Source organism: Canis lupus, chromosome 10 (assembly GCF_011100685.1).
Source record: "Canis lupus familiaris isolate Mischka breed German Shepherd chromosome 10, alternate assembly UU_Cfam_GSD_1.0, whole genome shotgun sequence".
NCBI lineage: Eukaryota > Metazoa > Chordata > Mammalia > Carnivora > Canidae > Canis > Canis lupus.
In genome coordinates, this window is record NC_049231.1 from 23,469,880 (window position 1) to 23,489,242 (window position 19,363).

Here is a 19,363-nt window from a genome sequence, read left to right on the forward strand (position 1 = left end):
GCGGGCGCGGCGGGGCGGGGCGGGGCGGAGGAGCGCGGCCGGAGCGAGGGAGGGAGCCGGAGACGCGGTCGCGGCCGGAGCGGGGTGCGCGGCGAGTCGAGAAGCGAGCGGCGGCCGAGGTGAGGGGCGCGCCGCGACGGTTGGGCGGCGCGGGGGCGCGGGGGCCGAGCCCTGTCAGGCCGCCGCGCTCCGCGCCCGGCGGGGGGAAGCCTCTGCGGGCGGCAGCCTCTGCGGGCGGCGCGCGGACTTCCTGTCGCCGTGGGAGGGGGCGTGTCCGGGGCCGCGGGGCGGGCGGGGGTCGCGGGGGGAGGAGGCGCGGGCGCGCCCCGGGGCGGCGGCGAAGCCGAGGGGCTCCGGGGGCGGCTGCGGGAGCGGCGCGGGGGCAGCGGTGTGGCCGGTAAGCGCCCGCGGGCGGGCAGGGCCGGGTCCGGGGGGCGGCGGGGGCGGGCGGCGCACAGCCGCGGACGAGCCTGTTTGGGGCGCTTTGCCGGCCGCCCTCCATTTCCTTCCTCCCCTCGGTCGGCGCGTCCCTCCTGGCGCCCCGGGGGTCGGGGCGGCGAGGCCTTCCCGGCGAGCAGGTCCTAGGGCCGGGGGGACGCGCAGGAGAGCTGGGGCCGTCGGCCCGTGCCGCCCTCGGAGTTCCCCAGACTCCCTGATGCTTACAAACGCGGGCGCCTCCTCTCCTCTGGGGTTTCGGAGCCTGCCAGGGCACCGGAGGGGGTCCCGGGCTGGAGGGGTAGCGATTGCCACTCCGTAATTTCAGTGCTTGGGGCTCCCCCCAGAGAAGGGAGAGTTTCGTTTCGGAGGGAGTTGGTCGGGAGAGCAAGCGCGCAGCGTCCTTGGGGCCCGCACAGCTGCAGGATGCTGCTCTCCGGTGGGGTGCCCAGGGAAAGATGGCCTTCAAGGTGGGGTGCGCGTAAGCACTTGTGGGTCTACCCTCCTCTACTGCAACTGCCCTCTGTGTTTTTGCGGTTAAGGGAGGGTAGGCTGCCCAGAATCTCCAGGGCTACTCATTACACTGTTTACCAAACACTCCCTGGCTATCCTGATGAAAATCAAGAGAACAGCTTAAAGAATTCAAACCTGAGCTGCTGATGGTGAGCTCACAGCTTCCTTCGCTCCTCTGCAGTTATATGCCCGAGGTTCTGTTTTAAACCTCCTGGGGCTGCCAGCCTGGAGCCCTGGGCGTGGAGACCAACCAGGTAGGCGCTGCTGAACGCCAGCCCTCCTGTTCTTGCCCCAGATGTTCTTACTCCACTTGATTCACAAGCCTGCTTGCAGTCTCCACGTACAGGCATTGAATAGGAGCCAGTGCAACTTGGGTTTCTCGTGATTCACACGGGAAACTCATCTGTGTGCATTTAAACTTAATTTGGAGCTTGGCAATCAGTGTCCTTGATGAGGTTATACTAGTTCAGATATGAGGCCACTACATCGAACACTTTTTTGCGGTGTGTGATTTTCTTGTGGCCATTGTCTTCAAGCTTTAAAGAAACTGACCAGTAGGCTGCTGATATTTATTACTTGGGAAAGTAACATAACACAGAGGAGTAGAAGAGCGATTAAGTCTGCACTCTTTTTTTTTTTTAATTTTTTTAAATTTTCTTGTTTATTTATGATAGTCACACACACACACACACACACACACACACACACACACAGAGATAGAGAGATAGGCAGAGACACAGGCAGAGGGAGAAGCAGGCTCCATGCACCGGGAGCCCGACGTGGGATTCGATCCCGGGTCTCCAGGATCACACCCTGGACCAAAGGCAGGCGCCAAACCGCTGCGCCACACAGGGATCCCAAGTCTGCACTCTTGATTCACTTTTTGGGAGAAGAATAAAAACTAATTTCAATGGAAAGGGCATGCTCAGCTCATGCTGTTTGGGAACTGGAAGTTTATTACTTTTAGTTTCAAATATATGAGAGGTCATAATGTTTAAATAACCGAAAAGTATGCATATGTCAAAAACAATGGGTTTTGGACATAGCCTGCCACGGGGAGATGAGCTTGTCTTTTCCTAGTCCTGGATGCCCAATGCAGATCTCTGACAGCCAGACCATTTCTCAGGTGGGAGCTGAGGGGCATTTGCTCTTTATCTTTTCATCTTCTTCTCTATTCACTTGAAAGTCTGCGTAGACTGGATTCCTGCTTCTGACAGGGTCATCCGTTGATTCCAGGATGTTATAGAATATCAAAAGATTTCAGTAATTCCTTAATAACAGTAATAGTGCGTTGTGTTTAGAGAATGGGTAGCATTTACCAAGTGCTTTCTGGCCACCCTCACCTGAACCTCCCAGCTGACTCGAGCCTGCTTTATCTGCCATCAGATTGTCATGGCCGCTTTGCGGAGGCCACCTTAGATTATGGAGGTAATGACTACATTCATGTGAGCTGTAGTGCTGGCTCAGTTTTTTTCCCCAATTAGGTTGTTTGGAACTGCAGAGGCATACCTGAGAGCAGTGCAGCAATGCCTCAGTTATGAAGTCAGTTTACATTCCACAGGTAGAGACCTTTCTTTATGGCCCTGGCAATGATCCTTCACATATCTGAAAGCATCGTAGTGGCTGAAACTTGACTCCTGATGGGTCCCAGTGGTGGTCTCTGGGATGGCTCTGTAGGAATTCCTTCAAATATTTAGTATTCAGATGATTATGTTCTGTCTGCTGACCGGAGACAGTCTTAAAAGAGGAATTCTCAAAGTATACTCAGAAGTATTCTGTACCATGCAACATTCTTGGCATATGTGTAGTTCCAAAGATAACTATTTGAAGGACAGTGGCACATGTGTTGGTAGTTTGATTAAAAGCATGTAAAACAAGTGTCTACTTTATGTATTATTATTATTTTTTTTTTAAGATTTTATTTATTTATTCATGAGTATACACAAAGAGGAGAGAGAGAGAGGCAGAGACACAGGCAGAGGGAGAAGCAGGCTTCAAGCAGGGAGCCTGACGTGGGACTCGATCCAGGGTCTCCAGGATCACACCCCGGGCTGCAGGCGGCGCTAAACCGCTGAGCCACAGGGGCTGCCCCTACTTTATGTATTATTGACTTCTTTTTGTTCCCATGATTGCACATTCTTTTTTTTTTTTTTTTTCACATTCGTTTGCTTAATAAAATAGCACCATGTAATCTCTTTTATTTTCTAGAATAAAATCTTTATTTTGTTTGTAGTTTTTTTAAAAAGATTTTATTCATTCATTCATGAGAGACACAGCAAGGCAGAGACACAGGCAGAGGGAGAAGCAGGCTCCCTGCAGGGAGTCTGATGTGGGACTTGATCCCAGGACCCTGGGGTCACGCCCTGAGCTGGAGGCAGACCTCCACTGCTGAGCCATCCACGTGTCCCAAAGGTTTTATTTTTAAGCCCTCACGCAATGTGGAGCTCAAACTCACAATTGCAAGATTAAGAGTCACATGCTCCACTGACTGAGCCAACCAGGTGCCCCGAAATCTTTATTTTTTAATTGAGATATATTTGACATATATTTGTGTGTATTTAATTTCGTTAAGAAAATTCAATATCAGAAAATCATTGGAGTGTTTCTTGGCTGCAGGCACTGAACTAGGTAGAGAGAAGGATACAGAAATGAAGAAAATGCCGTCTCCACCAGCAAAGACCTCAGCAAGAAGCCTTGAGAAAGCTGAGGGTAGAAACTTTGCTATGAGTTTAGCAACTGTATGTGTGGTGGCTTGTGTAACACACTCTGTGGCTGTATGAGATTTGTGTGGTGCTTTTCCTCCCTAGAAATGTGGGATGGTGGGGTGGGAGGATTGTGGATGGAGATGAGGAGCCCTGGGCCTGCCTTTCCCTCACTAACCTCGAGGCCTAGGACAGTCACATATCTTAGGGTCTCAGTTCTTATATTTGTAAGATGAGGGGCTGAGAGGTTCTTCACCTTTTGAGAATCTGATAAAAATTGTGGGCTTCTTTGCAGAAAGCACGCAGTTTCAGAGGCCCGGCCCAGATTGAAGACTCCAGGACTGCCTCATCTCTAAGCTCCCTCTCATCGCTGATATTCTGTAATCCTATTTTCTTGGTCATCTTTGAGCTAATAATAATGATGACTTGTATTTATAGAGGACACATTCTAAAGCATTTTCACCTCTGGGTTTTTGTTCTTAAAACGTCTGAGCAGCATGGGTGGCGATGGATATTCCTTCTTGTGATGATCAAAGGGGTACAGGCAGGGTGGCTACACCTCTGGTGGAATTACACAGCCAGAGGCTTGTCCTGGGACCAGAACTGGGGTACCTGATTGCCAGCTTGGGGTTTTTCCATTAGGTTTTGCTTCCTTGGTGGTTGTTATGAGTTATGTTTGCCAGTGTAAATATCCCAGAATGTGTCACTTGTAGAGAAAACTATTTGTTCATCTGCTGAAAGGGCTGTTTTTTTTTTTTTTTTTTTTGTCTAAATTTGGATCACTAAACACCTTCCTGCCTGATTGTCAAAAGGATACTTATTTTGTTTTTGTTATTTTTTTCTTACCATGTTTTTCATAGGGACATATTTGTAGGAGTTAGGTGCTTTGAGCAGACTTGTTTAATGTTTATTGATTAAAGGGTACATTGAAGTGATTACTTCTCAGTTGCTTAGCACTTGAAGCAGTTGTAAAATAAATGTTAAGTGAAAACTCCAAATGTTGGACTTTTCTATCCAAATGTGTACTTACAGATGAGACATCCCTTGCGGCCTGTGAGGCTCCTCTCTGGGCCTATAGCTGGGTGGGTTTGAGAGTTGGACGTGGATTATGCCAATGACTATGACTATCCAAGAGTGGCTTCTTGTCACCTCTGGCCAGATTCTAAGTATTGTAGGGACTGATTTTTTTGTTAAAGAGAGCACAAGAGTCTCAGCTAGAGCTCATGTATGCAAAAGAACATGGAATTTTAAAGACTCACAGATGTTGGTGGTTTGTTACTGATGAATCATCATAGTAAAGGTGATTTGAATACTCATGGAAATATAGGATGGTGGTATACAGTAGGTATCACTCAATGTGGTGTGAATCTATGTATGGTCTTGTCTTACTGTTATGTTACGTCTGGTACTATTATTCATTGTCCAGACATGGACAAAGGTATTTGTTCATTTCACAATGCACTTCTGTAGGATACCTGCAAGAATGAGGCAGATATGCACGATCTCCCTGACATTGAACAGAAAGCTTGGTGCCATATGTCAGCTTCCTTAAATGCATTGCTCCCCAGCGGGAGGAATTGGTAGAGGCTAAAAGCAGCAGTGAATTCTGAGCATTAAGCAGTTGAAAGTCACCAAAAAAATAGAAGCCTGGTCAGGAAATGAGGCTGTTGGAGGACAAGGCCCACAACGAAGGGTAAGCATTAGGTTGCTGCCACCTTGCTGGGATGGTGTCCAGTTAAACACATGATCTGCCATAATGCCTTCTTCGTTAGCTCTGCTGGTATTTACAAGCCCTACTCTAACCAGGAAACTTGCATCCTTAGATTGGCTCTTCTCTTCCAGTAGCTTCCTGCCTGTGATTTAAATATCGGTAGAGTGGCAGAGCTGTCACTTGTGAACTCCATTAGGGTGCCAATGTTGAAGTGCCTGCTTTTTATTTTAATTTCACTCCTGAGGGGCAGCTCAGGTGGCTCAGTGGTTTAGAGCCACCTTTGGTCCAGGGCGTGATTCTGGGGACCCGAGATCAAATCCCATGTCGGGCTCCCTGCACGGAGCCTGCTTCTCCCTCTGCCTGTGTCTCTGCCTGCCTCTCTCTCTCTCTCCCTCTCTCTCTCTCTATTCATGCGGGAGACAGAGGCAGAGACACAGGCAGAGGGAGAAGTAGGCTCCTAGGGAGCCCGATGTGGGACTCAATCCCAGGACCCCGGGATGATGACCTGAGCCGAAGGCAGACACAACCACTCAGCCACTCATGTGTCTCAGGTAGCTCATTTTTATTTTATTATTTTATTATTTTTAAATTTTTAAAAAAGATTTTATTTATTCATGAGAGGCACAGGGAGAGAGGTAGAGACACAGGTAGAGGGAGAAGCAGGCTCCCTGCGGGGAGCCCGATGTGGGACCTCATCCCAGGTCTCCAGGATCACGACCCGGGCTGAAGGTGGTGCTAAACTGCTGAGCTACCCAAGCTGCCCTCAGGTAGCTCATTTAACAAGGATCACTGGAGGTGCCCCTGGAGGCTCCAAGATTGACGTCAAAGTTTCCAGGAAGCAGTGGCTGTATTGGAGCAGTGGCTCCAATGAGAGGGCTTCCAGAGGGATTGGCAGCAGTCTTGCCTCAGTTTCTTTGCCTGCATTTACATTTTTAGTTGATAATGCAGTGGCTCCTGGGTTCTGCTGCCTTTCCCTCATGGTTTTTGCTCACATATCCATGAAGTCAGTAGGTAACTTTCACCACTGGTTCCTGCAGAAGGTCATGTTGCAGTAAAGTATAGGAGGTAACATGGTTTCAGAGTCACACAGCCTCAGTTTGAGTTCAGCTCTACCAGGAGATAACTGGATGGCCTTCCTTTTTTTTTTTTTTTTTAAGATTTTTTTTTTTTTTTTTTAATTTTTTATTTATTTATGATAGTCACACAGAGAGAAAGAGAGGCAGAGACACAGGCAGAGGGAGAAGCAGGCTCCATGCACCAGGAGCCCGACGTGGGACTCGATCCCGGGTCTCCAGGATCGCGCCCCGGGCCAAAGGCAGGCGCCAAACCGCTGCGCCACCCAGGGATCCCCTTTTTTTAAGATTTTATTTGTTTATTCATAAGAGACAACAGAGAAGGAGGCAGAGACAAGAGACACAGACAGAAGGAGAAGCAGGTTCCTTGAAGGGAGTGTGATGTGGGACTTAATCCCAGGACCCCGGGATCATGCCCTGAGCCAAAGGCAGATGCTCAACCAGTGAGCCGCCCAGGTGCCCCCTAGGTGGCCTTCACTAGGCGCATGCTTTAATGTCTTCAGAACCAGGATACTGACAGCCCCTTCCTCATACGACTGAGGGAGGGCAGTATGGGGTATTGGACCTTGAGAGGTCAGCTCCTGTGCCAGGTCCATAGTGCTGGCTGAGTAACTTTGGTATTGCTCAAAGTACAATGTCTACTTAAGTGAATTTGCTAATTAAGTAAAATGCACTGTTAAAGTGCTTCATTTGATGTTATGTTATCCAGTTCTGTTGAAAATCCTCCTACCATGTGTTCTTCAGCCAAAGTATATTCAATCTATTTGGACCTTTCTTTTGTTTTTTTTTAATTTTTTTTTTAAATTTTTATTTATTTATGATAGTCACAGAGAGAGAGAGAGAGAGAGGCAGAGACATAGGCAGAGGGAGAAGCAGGCTCCATGCCCCGGGAGCCTGATGTGGGATTCGATCCGGGGTCTCCAGGATCGCGCCCTGGGCCAAAGGCAGGCGCCAAACCACTGCGCCACCCAGGGATCCCATATTTGGACCTTTCTTTGGTGACTCAGGGTCGTAGGGATGATGTCGGGGTTGTTGATGTGGGTGAGGCCTCTGGCCCTCCTTGGGATACCTCCCATCCTGGCACTTGCCAGGCCTGGTCCCTCCCCTGTCTTCTCACCACCCCTCTGCTTCTGCTTGCTTCTGCCCTTTCTGGTGGGTTGAGGGCCTGAGGGTGGTCCTATTGTCTTTGGGTTGTGAGGAGCGACCCAGCTTCACCAAAGCCTTGCTCCTTCTGAGTTGGTGATTCTGTGCCTGAGTTGAATGTTCTAGGTTATAGAAATCTTGAACCTGGGATGACAGGCTGATACTGTGACTGGAGGTGTGTGGTGAGGGTGATGATGGCTCATGCTGAAGTGATGAAAAATATCAAGACTTGAGAAAGCAAGTTGTAAGGTGTATATAGACTCCTCATCTGTGTAAAATATTTAAATATATACAGCAATAGTAGTTAAAGTTGCAGAAACTAATGGAAAGTTTCTTTGTTTCCCAGACTGTACCATTACTCTTTTACTTTTAGAATTACTATTTAAGTAATAACTTGATTTCATAATGAAAATAAGTATATAGATATATAAACAGCTTGGTTGTATAGGCATTTACAGTTTACCAGAACTTTCCCATAGCTTGCATTTTGTTTCCAGAGCATCCGTGTTGGTTGGCTTCCCTCCTCCTTATTCAAAGGAGAAAAAGATGGAGGCCTGGAGGGTTGGTGGTTTTGCCTCAGGTGAACTGACCATGACCCCACACAGGCCTCCACCCTAATTTGGGCTCCCAGGCTAGGTATGGGGCCTCTGATGGGGCCTGCAGGCGGTCTTTAATATATAGAATAAACTGTGCTTAGTGTTTGGAAGTTTCCTATTCAGTTGAATGAAATTTTATTATAGTGATGCCCAAACCATAGTTTGTGAACATTTTCATATTTTAAACTGTTTGTGTTCCATTGTACCCAATTATGTTGTCGCCAACTGAGCATGCCAAGTCTGTGTGAGTTGTGGTCTTCAGAGGAACCACAGAGCAGGCTATGCTCCCTGCACAGACCTCCAAGCCCGCTATTAGTGGGTTTTGTAGCTGACTGGTTGCTGGAGGATAGAGCTGACTTGCCTGGGTGCTATTTAGCTTGGACATGACAGTGTTTTAATTAAGCAATTGTGATGTCTGCACCAGCAGCATCAGCTAAGGAGTCTGGCCAGGTGTCAGTGAGGAGGCCTGTAACAGTGGGGGTTGGTCAGGGGTGGGGGGTCACTATCTGGGACAGGCGTCTAGGTTCTAGGATTTCTGAGAGATTGAACAAGAAGCTTTACATTCCTACTCATTCTTGCAATAAGATAGTGTTAACTCTGTTTTACACATAAGCAAGTCAGAGCTCTGAGAGATAAAGTGATCTTCACAGGGTCACCTTCAGAGCTGGCCCTCAGCCTGACTCTGAAGCCACATTCTTTTTTCTTTTTTCTTTTTTTTTAAAAGTAAGCTCCAGGCCCAACCTGGGGCTTGAACTCACAACCCTAAGATCAAGCGATGTGCACTTTATCAGTCGAGCCAGCCGAGTACCCCTGAAGCCACACTCTTGTCAGTTATCTTGCTGCCTTGAATAAGTGGATTCTGGGTCACTCGCCCTTGTATGAAAATACATTTTTTTGAACGTTAATCTTCCTCACCTCTCAGAAACAGAAGAGACAAGTTAAGTGGTCTTTTGTTTTAAGATAATACCTGCCACTAACTTGGTTAAGATAACCTGAAAGTCGTTAGCAAGTTACCCAGGAGGGAGAGGAGGGCAGAAAAAAGGAGCTGCTTCTCAACAGCCCAGCTGCTTGGTGTGTGATCAGCATGGTGGCCATCATCCACCTGTCCACGGTCTATGCGTCTTCTATCTACCTGTCCACCTGCTGCCCGTGTCCTGCTCCCGACTGGTGAGAGGGGGAAGCAGCATGCTCGGGAATTCCAGAGCTCCTGGCTTAGGTGCACCCTTTCCTTACCTTCCACTGGCTGTATTTTGAAAGGTGTCATATGCTGTTCAGAAGCAGCGAGTTGAAGGAGAATAAATTACATTTCTGTAGAGCATTCATTTTGCACTATGAAAAATTGTGAAAGATCTTCACATTTGACATTGTGATATCAAATGAAGATTAGTTGAGGTAAATTATAAATTAGAGCAGAGGATGGTTTTTATGCTTGTGATAATTGTCAAAAGGCTTTTTCCTCCCATTCTTTTATTAACTTTATTATTATCATTATTATTAGTTCTTTTAAATATTGAAGGTGCAATGTAGAAAACAGGATTTTCTGAATAAAGAGCTCTTCGTGTTTTACCTTGCACATGCGTAGAGATTTTTAATGTACCTTAGGTGGAGTAGCTGTCACCTATGAGCTGCCTGCTTTGTTCCAGGCTTCGGTGCATTGTCTCTGTCTACCTCTGAGGTTACTAGTTTGAACCCAAGGACACTGCAGGTAGTGAGACCATGTGCCAAGTCCAAGGGCATTCAGGTTGTCAATAGAAGAGCAGCTCTGAAGCCTGCATCAACTACACACCTCCTTTCACTAATCTTTTGCTGTTCGGATTTTGTATTCAGATCCACTGAAATATTTTATAAGGTATTTTCTGTTTTTTTTTTTTTTTTTTTTTTTTTTTTTACTGTTGTCTTTAATAAGACTTTTAATGATTGCATAATCCTGTGGATGTAATGGGATTAAACCATTTTCCAAATGCTGGCTGTTTTAGGTAACTTCCAACTTTTTTTGCTATTGTAGATGAGTCTGTAGTTTGCAACTTCATTTTCCTTTTTTCATTTATGTGATTAGTTCCTGGGAATAAATTCTCAGAAATAGAAATCCTGGATTAAAGGGTATGAACATTTTAGAGTGTTTTGAATACCTCCTCTGTTGCTTGTGGGTTTATTTTTCTGATGTTTATAGGTGAAAGTATTGAAAGATTCTTTCTCTTTAAGATGCCTTGGCCTCTAGAACTTCCAAGTATCTGTGAGATAAGAAACTTTCATGAGGTTTTCTCAAATGAGTCACATTTCCTTTCTAGGTTTCTGGATATCATTTTACTTGACTTAGATGCTCTCCTTTCATAAGCAAGAAACAGGCTTTGAAAAAGCCTTACTACTGTATTTATAATCACCTGAGCTCATGTTCTACATTCCCAAGGTTATAAATGTGGTTGCATCCCTTCCTCAATCTAGCCATCCTGATACTCAGAACCACAGCATCTCTTTGAACTTTTTTCTTTTCCTCATTTACATATTGTATATCAGGAAGGACACTGTCGGGATGCCTGGGTGGCTCAGCCTTTGGATCAGGGCGTGATCCCGGGATCCAGGATGGAGTCCCACATCGAGATCCCCGCAGGGAGCCTGCTTCTCCCTCTGCCTGTGTCTCTGCCTCTCTCTCTCTCTCTCTCTCTCTGTCTCTCATGAATAAATAAATAAATCTTAAAAAAAGGAAGGACACTGCCAGGTTGTTGCCGCCAGAGTCATTGGTGTGGCAGGACAGCCTGGGGATCAAGGGATCCTGCAGATTTTGCCTTGTGTAACAGCTTCTAGAAGCCCTGTTAGAGACCAACATCTCAGAGAACGTACTAAGAGGTTTATAGCATTGGTGCTTATTATTCTTCTTGTTTTTGTGTTTGTTTTTCTGTTGGGAAGCTTTGCTTTGTCCTTCACTCTTCTTCATGGTGTCCCTTCAGCATGGGCTGGCTCCCACTTTCTCATCAGCCACTGTCCCTTTGGTATCTACCCTCAGATTGAGCAGAGTCCTGTTTTCCTGATGGCTCCTTTTCCAGGGTCCGTAAAAGAAAACATGCTTATGAGGGATGAGGAGGGGCTCAGGTGGGGAGCAGTGCTGGGCCTCCAGGCCTCCTCCTCTGCCTTGGACTCCCGCTGTGCCCCCAGCACATCCTCCCATCAGCTGGGCTTCAGTTAGGCCCGGCCTGCTTCCTTTTAGCCCTCTGGTCTGTGGGGCTGTGGGGGGGGGGGGGGGGGGGGGGACGGACGACAAAGACTTTTTTCTTGGTTCCTCTTATCCTAGTTAAGAAAGGCTGACATCCACAACAAAACAGAAGACATTACTACATGCTAAGGTAGAAATAAGAGGAAATGATCACAAACAACACAGAAGCGTGATGGGAGTGTTGCCTCTTAGACAACACTCGAGTGGTTTTTGCTGTTGGCACTGCATGGAAGCCTGACTGCGTTTGCTCTGCTAGATGCGATTCCTGCTGCCCCTCCCCACCCACGTTTCTTCTGTCAATAAACCCAAATTTTAGAGTCATGCTTTGCTCTGTGCTTGGCAGCCTGTGTTTGAATCACAGGTATGGAAATCGTACTTTGCCCTGGTTTCCACAGATGCCTAAATATGCCTAAGTTGGCTGTTGCCTTGGCAACTGGCTGAGCCTTTTGTGGAGTTTGGTGAAGGCTCTGGCATCCTTGCAGCTTCTCAGCCAAGCTGGATGGTAACCACCAAGCCCTAGAGGCACATGCTCTTAGCTTCCTTTTCTCTTTTCCCACACTTCCTGTCTTATTTCCTGAGAAATGTCTGCTTGGCTGCCCTGACTGGGTGCGTGGCATGTGGGGGACTGATTAACTTCAGGACAGGCCCTTTGATAACTGACCATGAGGCGATTCCTTAGCAGTCTTTCAAGCATCATTCTGGGTTCAACAGGGTGCAGGTTGCTGCCCCATCTGAACTCGTTTTTTTGCTTAATTATTATCATAATGATGTTTAAAAATGTAATATTTATGGAGGCTTATTTTGTGGCAGGTGCCCCACTTTTCATCGCACGATTTCACTTATCCTTACAACAACTTGGTTTGACAGGTGGAAAGTGGGCTTAGGTTAAGTGGCCAGCCTCCTAGCTAGGCCTTGGGGTCTGTGTGTTCCATCAGTGAGCAGCTTGGGGTTGTGGAATTCAGCAAGCTAGGCCTGAGGGCTCATCAGTAATGCCAACAGAAAGTTAAGTGTGCCCATTTTGTCCTGGACACCTCCCTTCTCTGATTGGTTCCCTTAGCAGTCAGAAATGTAATCTTTGTCTGACTGTCACATCAAATTGCCTTGCTCAAGGATGGAAATGTGATTGGAGCCTAGTTTCAGGCCCTCACATGGTAGACATTGTAGACACTTGGAGTTACCAAATATATATGTATTTACTGTTAGCAGAATTGCATAACCTCATCCTGGGTCCCAAACAATTGCCTCGTAAATGGCATTCTAAATGCACATTATTTAAAAAAAATGAAATGCACACTATTTAGTACTAGGCTTAAAGGAGGAGGAGATTTAGGGCACTCCGGTGGCTCAGATAGTTAAGTGTCTGCCTTCAGCTCAGGTCATGATCTCCGGGTCCTGGGATGGAGCCCCGCATTGGGGCTTCCAGCTCAGCGAGGAATCTCCCTCTCCCTCTGCCTCCTCTGCCTCTCTCCCTGCTCATGCGTGTGCTCTCTCTCTCTCTTACTCTCTGTAGCAAATGAGTAAATAAAATCTTTAAAAACAAGAAAAGAGACTTATAGGCACACTGTTTTTCCCACATCAGACAGTTGTTTTCTTGTTTTAATTTTTAAGGCCCTGCCCAGTGGACAGAGTAAGTTGCTTTTAAAGTTTGTATCCTCTGTAGAGGGTGGAATGAAATAGCATCTGTGATCTGGACTCAGCCCCTGACATAACAGTCATTATTCTGACTGGAAGTTTGCAAGCTGCCATCCTCCTGGCATCAACAGCTGCTAGTTCTTTAAATATTTACATTTAATAACTTTATAGCTCTGCTTCCTTCTCAGGCTTGCCACAACTTCATGCCAAACACAGAACTGTACCTTTAGGGTTATTCTGAAACATGGCTACATGCCAGGGTTAGGTTTCTCTGCAGCCAGCTCATATCATGGAGGAGCGGTTGGACGGGGTTCTGCTTGTGCTAACTCAACATTGCAGTGTCCAGTTATTATTCCTGGTTAGTTGGAGCAGGAGCAGCCCTGAGGCTGAGAGAGGGAAGTTATCCCCTTGTCTATGCACCTAAGGGATGACTGTTGGAAGTCAGGTCCTGAGGGAGTTGGGGAGGCATTCTAAATAGTTTCTGGTCTAGGGCAGCCCTGATGGCTCAGCGGTTTAAGCACCACCTTCAGTCCAGGGCTTGATCCTGGAGACCCGGGATCAAGTCCCACATCAGGCTCCTGGCATGGAGCCTGCTTCTCCCTCTGCCTGTGTCTTTGCCTCTCCTCTCTCTGTCTCTCATGAATAAAATAAATAAATAAATAAATGAATGAATGAATAAATAGTTTCTGGTCTAAAGGGGTGAGGCAGGGTTGGAAGACTCCAGATGTCCAATAACATGGAGGTTAGGGAAGTGGTAGGGGTGCAGGGAGGTGGGGGTGGCTGATGAGAGAATATGTAGGATTTTTGAGTCGGGGAGGCAGCTGTGTGGCTTCTCTCAATGGTTGGGGGCAGATGTTCAGGGGCTGCAGTGGACCCACAGACCTTCCACATGTGTATCAGTGTTGTCCTATACTGGGTCCATGGGACTTCTCCCTGGGGCTTTCTTCCAATGTGACTCTCCCCACAGGGTGAGGAATCTGAAAGGCCAAGCTGGTAGGCCAAGGGTTGTGCCTACCTGGAACCTGTCCGTGCTTCTCCTTCCAGATCATGCATGGACATAGAGATCCTGGAGTTCCCCTGAGACCCACTTATAAGAACCGTGTGGGCCTCTTCCCTGGCTGGGTCCTACTGAGGGCGGACTGTGCCTCTGAGTATATACGCTTAAAGCTGAGAGGTGGCCAAATGGTTGTTGTGTACAGGTAGTGTATGCGTGGAAGGAGCTGGGGTGTGTTGGCTGGAGTGTTCCATGATTGCATGTGGGGGTCTTGTGGTACAGGGCACTGCTCTGGATTCATTGTATATTTGGTTTCTTGAAATACAGAATCCATGCTTATTTATTTATTTATTTATTTATTTAATTTTTTTTTTAAATTTTTATTTATTTATGATAGTCACAGAGAGAGAGAGAGAGAGAGGCAGAGACACAGGCAGAGGGAGAAGCAGGCTCCATGCACCGGGAGCCTGACGTGGGATTCGATCCCGGGTCTCCAGGATCGCGCCCTGGGCCAAAGGCAGGCGCCAAACCGCTGCGCCACCCAGGGATCCCTCCATGCTTATTTATTGAGTGTGCTTGGCCCTGCCATCTCTGTTGCTCTTGTCACCCTGCAGAGCTGGGAGAGATCCCTCCGTGTTTGACAGCTGGGGTTGGGAGAGGTGGGTTCCAGAGGTTCAGCTGTTCTTGCCACTAAACCAGTCACAGATGGTAAGGATCACTTGTAGTGTTCCATTTTATCTAAGATCTTTTAGGGTTTGACAAGTTGAGATCTTTTGGATTTTGTTAGCATTCTGGCACAGCATCAGAAGATTCCAGCCTATATTGTGGTCTTTTTTAGAGGTCTTATTTTATTTCCACTTTAGTTCAATGGACTTTAGCCTGGAAGATTCCCAGTGAGCAGTTTTAATGTTGACATAAAAAACTTTTCCTTGCAGCAAAACACAGATACTCTGGCTTTGGGGTAAATAGTTCTTCTAGAAACAAGGCATTTCACTTCTTCAGCAGCCAGGCAGTGCTCTAGGAAACTTTTAGGGCACATACTACTACTTTTTTTTTTTTTTTTTAAGATTTTATTTATTTATTCATAAGAGATACAGAGAGGGAGGCAGAGACATAGGGAGAGGGAGAAGCAGGCTCCCTGTGGGGAGCCTGATGTGGGACTTGATTCTAGGACTCCGGGATCACACCGTGAGCCAAAGGCGGATGCTCAACCACTGAGCCACTCAGGTGGGGCACCCACTTCTTGTGTCTTCTTGTCCTCTGGGAGGGGAGGACACAGTGTCTTGTGTCACTGCTCCAGTGACAGTGTCCCACTGTACACATGACTTTTGCCAGTGCTGCTGGAGCTGGGGTAATTCCCCTCCAGGGGCAACTGCTAGGTTGAAGATGAAAATAAACCTGGGAACTACCTGAGGGATTGTTCAGCCTTCCGTGTCCCTAGCTCAGTGGGTCACAAAAGCTGGTTTGAAGTGGTGTTGTCACCAACATGAGAAAAAGAAGGACTGTGTTTTTATTTTAATTAATTAATTAATTACTTTATTTATTATTCATTTATGATAGTCACACACACAGAGAGAGAGAGAGAGAGAGAGGCAGAGACACAGGCCGAGGGAGAAGCAGGCTCCATTCACTGGGAGCCCGACGTGGGATTCGATCCCGGGTCTCCAGGATCGCGCCCTGGGCCAAAGGCAGGCACTAAACCACTGCACCACCCAGGGATCCTGGACTGTGTTGTTTTTATATGTTAAGATTAGCAATTACCTTTCCTTGGGAAGGGCTCTCTTTTAGCAGAAAATTATGGCCATTCTATCTTTTAGTTTTATTTATTTTTTTAAAAGATTTATTTATTTATTTATGATATACATAGAAAGAGAGGCAGAGACACAGGAGGAGGGAGAAGCAGGCTCCATGCCCGGAGCCCGACGTGGGACTTGATCCCGGGACTGCAGGATCGTGCCCTGGGCCAAAGGCAGGCGCCAAACCGCTGAACCACCCAGGGATCACTTATTTATTTATTTAAGAGAGAGAGAGAGAGTACAAGGGGGCAGAGCAGCAGGCAGAGGCAGAGGGAGAAACAGGCTCCCTGAGAAAACAGGCTCGCTGAGCAGGGGAGCCCAACGCAGAGCTCTATCCCAGGACCCTGGGATCATGACTTGAGCTGAAGGCAGATGCTTAACTGGCTGAGCCACCCAGGTGCCCCAAACTGGTAGTTTTAAAAGAGTATTTTTATTTGACAAAATAAAAAGTAAGCAGCTTTATGTTATTCTCCTCCCAAATTTTATTCTCTTTAATTTTAAATAGGCTCCATGCCCAACATGGGGCTTGAACTTACGATTCTGAGATCAAGAGTCTCATTCTCTACCCACTGACCCAGCCAGATGTCCCTATTCCTCCTAAATTCTAAATAGTTTTATTGAGTACAATTAACAAGCAGAAAGTTGGATATGATTAAAATTTATAGTTTGATAGATTTTGACATATGAATATACCTGTTAATACACTATCATCAAGATATTGAACCTATCCATCACCCTCAAAAGTGTTTCTGAGCTTCTTTAGTCCTTTGCATCTGCCCCTCTCCACTCCTAGGCACCTGTTGGTCTGCTTTCCATTTGTATTTTCTAGAGTTTTACAGAAATGGAATCCTATACTATGTACTTGTGTTTTAGTCTGGTTTCTTTCAGCAAAATTATTTTGGGATTCACCTATGTTGTAGCATTTATTAGTATTTCATTCTTTTTCATCTAGTGTGTGGTTTTGCCACAGTTTGCTCATTCATCTGTTGATGGACATTAGGGCTATATGGGGTTTTGGCCTATTACAAGTAGAGCTGCAGTGAGCATTTATGTATAAGTTTTTGTCCATAAGCTGTCATTTCTCTTGGGTAAATACTAGAGTGGAATGGGTGAATGGTAATGTTTAACTTCTTAAAACACTGCCAAGCTGTTTTGTGTTTCTAAAGTGCCACACCATGTCACACACAGCTGTGTGTGAGAGTTCCAGTTCCTGCATGTCCTCACCAATCCTTGCTATAGTCTGTCTTTAATTGTTGCCATTCTTGTAGGTCTGTAGTGGTGTCTCATTGTGGTTTTAATTTGCATTTCCCTAATGACTAATAATATTGGCCACCTTTTCATATTTACCTAGTGCTCACTTTGGCAGCACATATACAGATCATTTTCCCATTTAAAAAAGTTGGTTTGCTTATTTTATTACTTATTTTTGAGATTTTTTTTGTTCTGGATACAAGTCCTTTATCAAATACCTGATTTGTGAATATTTTCTCCTGGTGTGTAGCTTGTTTTTTCAGCCTCTTTTTTTTATTTAATTTTTTAAAAAAGATTTTACTTACCTATTCATGAGAAACAGAGAGGCAGAGACATAGGCAGAGGGAGAAGCAGGCTCCCTGTGGGCATCTCGATGTGGGACTTGATTCCAGGACCCCAGGATCTTGACTGGAGCTGTAGGCAGATGCTCAATGGCTGAGCCACCCAGGTGCCCCTCTTTTCATTTGGTTAACAAGTGTTTTTTGAAGAGCAGAAATTGAAACAATTTGATGAAGTCTCTTCTATGGTTTTTTTTTTTTTTTTTTTTTTTTGGTTCATGTCATAGTTAAAAATCTTTGCCTAATCCAGGGTCAGACACACAGAGAGAGACAGAGACACAGGCAGAAGGAGAACCAGGCTCCCTGTGGGGAGCCCAATGCAGACTCGATCCCAGGACCCTGGAATCACGCCCTGAGCCAAAGGCAGATGCTCTACTGCTGAGCCACCTAGGTACCCCTCACACATATTTTCTTATATCTTATGTAGAAGCTTTATAGTTTTAGGTTTTACATTTAGGTCTTTGATCCATCTAGAGTTATTTTTTGTGTATGGTATAAGGTATGGAATGTTGTTTATAGTTTCACATGTGGATAGATATCCAATTGTTTTAGCACTGGTTTTTAAAAAAGTCCCCCAAATTTTGGGGGAAATTTTTAGTGAAATCCAAAGGTCTAGGAATTGTGGTTCTAGGCACACAGATCTCCTCCCTTTTGTAACGCTTATTAGTTATCAGCTTTATGCAGACTTGCTTTTCTTCATTTCACTTGTGATTTAAGCCCCTTGACAGCAGAGGCCCTCTCACTGGGTCAGGTGTGAGAGGGGCTGGGGGAAGTGTGCTGGGGTCTCCTGTGATCTCTTCCTCTATTCTGGGTTTTCCAGAGCCCTGGGTATAGAGCCTTTAAGGACTTTCTGGTGGGTAGGTTCTGGGCAGTGTCTCCTGTGTAGAGGTGATTGTGGAGGCCTTCTACATACAAGGAGATGAGGGGACAGTAAGCCTTCTGTGCCTGTGTGGGTGAGGTGGGGCCCAGACTAGGGATGTGGGAAGGTGAATGGGGTCATTCACCATCTGTGTGGGCTGGCAGCTGTGACCTGTACCTGTATCAGACTGAGGGCCCTTAGCCCAGTTTTAGGACTGTGTGTGAGGGGTAGGGGTGCTTGCTCTTCTTTGCCCTTCAGTCCCAAAGGGGTCTGAGCAGCCTCCACCTTGGTACTGATATGCAGCAGCTTCACAGGTAGCCAGAAAGTCTTCTTCATCTGCTTTTTGACCTGTGCACAGTTGATCTTGTGTACTGCTGGTACTACTAGTACTGACACTCCTAATACCATCACTAGCATTTAACAACAGGTGAGCTTCTCTTGCGCTCTAAATCCTTTGTATGCATTACCCATTTAATCCTTACAACATCCTATGGTGGGGTGGCAGGGGGGTGGGATCTACAGCCCATTTTACAGATGAGGAAAGAGGTGCAGATTAGGTGACCAGATGTGAAAGGTCTTTGGGCCATGCTTATCATTACATTACTGAATGTTGGAGGAGGGATTTGGTTTAACATTTTTCATTAACCCTTTTGAACCAAAATAGAAAGGGTGTTTTATGTGCTCTTTTCTGAGTCCTTATCAGCAGTGGGAACAGTTGGGCTGCTGTTTGACAAGATTAAAATTCTTTGTGGCTCCCTGTTGCCATCACAATAAAGTCCAAACTTGTGATTTGGCCCCAGGCTACCCCTTCAACCTTATCTCTTGCCATACTGAACTTGTGTGTTTCTCCCTTTCCAGAGATCCTGTTATCTCTGCCACAAGTGCCCTTTTGTCCAGTCTTTGCCTGCCGAACTCCTACTCATCCTTCAAAACTCAGGACTACTTTTACACATCCCATCCCTGGTTCTGTAGAGTACCAGACCCTTACCTGTCCCAGTGCTTCTCATATGTGGTATGATTGCCTGACTACCTGCTGGTCTGCTGAACTGGAAGCTCGGAGAGGTGGAGGCTTTATTATTGGAATCTACCTGCCTTTTATATTGGAATCCACA

General features: G+C 46.4%; 1 protein-coding gene across 3 annotated transcripts in view; it reads left to right on the forward strand.

The window, feature by feature from the left end:
* PACSIN2 (protein kinase C and casein kinase substrate in neurons 2) overlaps nt 1-19,363 on the forward strand; it is a 136,692-nt gene continuing 117,329 nt past the window's right edge. Inside the window, exons 1-2 of one of the 3 annotated variants that reach the window (XM_038550313.1) lie at nt 3,583-3,657; nt 3,946-4,030. The gene's annotated coding sequence lies outside the window, so the exon portion shown is untranslated. Of the gene's footprint in view, nt 120-378; nt 398-3,582; nt 3,658-3,945; nt 4,031-19,363 lie in introns of those variants that run through there. The other 2 variants (XM_038550311.1, XM_038550314.1) reach the window with 2 other exon arrangements.